Source organism: Etheostoma spectabile, unplaced genomic scaffold, assembly GCF_008692095.1.
Source record: "Etheostoma spectabile isolate EspeVRDwgs_2016 unplaced genomic scaffold, UIUC_Espe_1.0 scaffold394, whole genome shotgun sequence".
NCBI classification, from domain to species: domain Eukaryota; kingdom Metazoa; phylum Chordata; class Actinopteri; order Perciformes; family Percidae; genus Etheostoma; species Etheostoma spectabile.
The window spans coordinates 532,134-534,450 of NW_022605599.1; the positions used below are offsets into that span (position 1 = coordinate 532,134).

General features: G+C 42.4%; 1 protein-coding gene across 1 annotated transcript in view; it reads right to left on the bottom strand.

The window, feature by feature from the left end:
- Positions 1–2,317, bottom strand: part of pcxb (pyruvate carboxylase b) — a 280,578-nt gene that overhangs the window by 12,174 nt on the left and 266,087 nt on the right. The window lies entirely within an intron of this gene.

The following is a 2,317-nucleotide window of genomic DNA, read 5'->3' on the forward strand; positions in this document are numbered from 1 at the left end:
GGGGGAGCGACAGTTGCAGGAATCTCCACACAATTAGCCTATTTAGTCTGCTTCAGTGCTTCAGCTAATGTTTCCTGGAAGAATACAAACAGAAACCGCTAATAACAAAGCTAAGTGCATACCTACCTCTTGTGTGTTTATCTTAGCTTCATTCAGGTTCAAATAAGCATCGCTGAAGCTAACATGCTAATTACTGTACTGCTAATCTGTTTGTGTGTATGCGCTAATTTGCACTTTAAACAGAGCACAGTGTGCACCAAATTACCCCCACATCTGTGCATACATGCTGTACGGTGTTATGTTTGCAAATGTGTGTGTGCGCGCGCACGCTACTGTATTGCACGTCGGCACATTGATGAGTGCGTGTGTGTGTGCCTTGCGGTAATCTCCAGACAAAAAGGCCCCGGTGCAATGCTATTAGTCACAGAGCTAACAGTTCAAAGATAGCTGACTCATTTGTGTGTGTGTGTGTGTGTGTGTGTGTGTGTGTGTTGTGTGTGAGAGAGAAAGACACTTCAAAAGACGCCAGGCTCATTTGAGTCCATGCTCATTTACATTGCATCCTCTGAGGATCTAAACTGCTTGATTGTTTAAGTGTGTGTGTGTGTGTGTGTGTGTGTGTGTGTTTGTGTGTGTTTGTGTGTGTGTGTTAAAGAATGAAGGAAAGACAAAATCTTCCTTCAAGGTTGTTTGCTCTTTTTCCTCATTTCTCTTCACATCACTCAACAACACACTCCCTCTTTTTTATTGTCGCAGATTTTTTTTCTATCAAACTTTCTTTCTTCCGAGTGCCGTGCCTCCGAGGGATGTGGTGCATTTTTTTTGGACAATAATCTTATTTCTTGAGTTCCCTTTCTTTCTGACGGCCTACTTATTCTCTCCCTCATCCCCCTATCTATCCTCCCACGGTCTCTGCCGGTCCCTCCTCTGCCCTCCCGTCTTTCTCCCTTGACCATTCTCTGTCCATCAAAGGAACAAATGAACACAACGTGACAGAACTAAGATGAGGAAACGCCTCAATTACCCCTTTGTGTCTTAAAATAGTTTCCCTCTGCATGCAAATAACATAATGTGCATCTATGACAGTATGGGGGACTTTGTTGAATGCATACAATATGTTATATAATGCTAACTAATTAATGCCACCAAAGCTCAACAAGAAACCTGACTCCTTCCCATGCTGCTAGCACACATCTATAACCTTCAGCTCCAGCACACTGCAGACATCTCTCGGGTCTGGTCTATGCTTGCATGCAAATGAAAACTAACAAATAAAGGAATGTTTTACTTTCTTCCCCAAACAACTTTTATTTCATCTAACTTATATGAGCTTGACACCAATTATTTTAATTTATACTCCAAGTACTCTGAGGTATTCAGGGGGTGACAGTAAAAATGTATCAGATTTGCCTCTAACTCGCAGCTCGCATGTAAACACGGCCACACACAATAAGCACAAATGAAAACACTGTGAAAGGAAAGCAACCAGAGCTGAACTCTTAATTTAACCAAATCAGAGTGATGGGGAGAATACATTCTTCATGAAGCGGTGTGTAAAAAAAGCTTCTTTGTACATAAAACATCGCGCGTGGATAGCTGAAGACGCACAGAAGCCTCTCAGCATAAAGTATTCCAGCGTTGACTGAAAAGAAACCTGAAGATCTGAATGAATGCAGAAGTTACCACCATATTTGTTAAATAGAAAGATATGAGACAATGCCTCAGATTTGGGAAAGCTGAGAGAGAGTAGAGAGAGGTAAAGGAAACAGGGTTGGGTATAGTGTATGTCAAAACTGAAAAGAAAACCGCAGCGCTGTGATTGGCAAGGGCGGGACAGCCTGGGAAGCTAAATGGCAAATATTTGATCAAATTATCTCCCAGCTGTTTACAGGGAGAGAAAGGACAAGTTGACGATAAGGGGGACAGGACGTCGGGGGGTTGGTTTCACTCAGAGGTAAACGAAGAGAAGGAGAGATGTGCAGGAGAATCAGTTACTGGAAAGAACAATGAATACACAAATACATGGATGGAAAGGTCCATAAACCCACAACTAATAAGTGATAAAAAAAGGAAGAAAAAGATGAAAAAGGACCATTAGCTTAATTCAATGCAGTTCTTCAAAAAGGGGCAGTGAATAGATGAATTCCATTCCATTCATCCTTTAATTATATATCAGGCTCTGCAGGAATGCACAGTAGTGTATGCACACTCTGCACACAAACACCCCGTTACACATGGTGACATAATGAGTCCAACCATGTCCTGTGGAAAAGAGCAGACAGGGTCTCACAGCTAATGTTTGTGGGGGGGGGGGGGG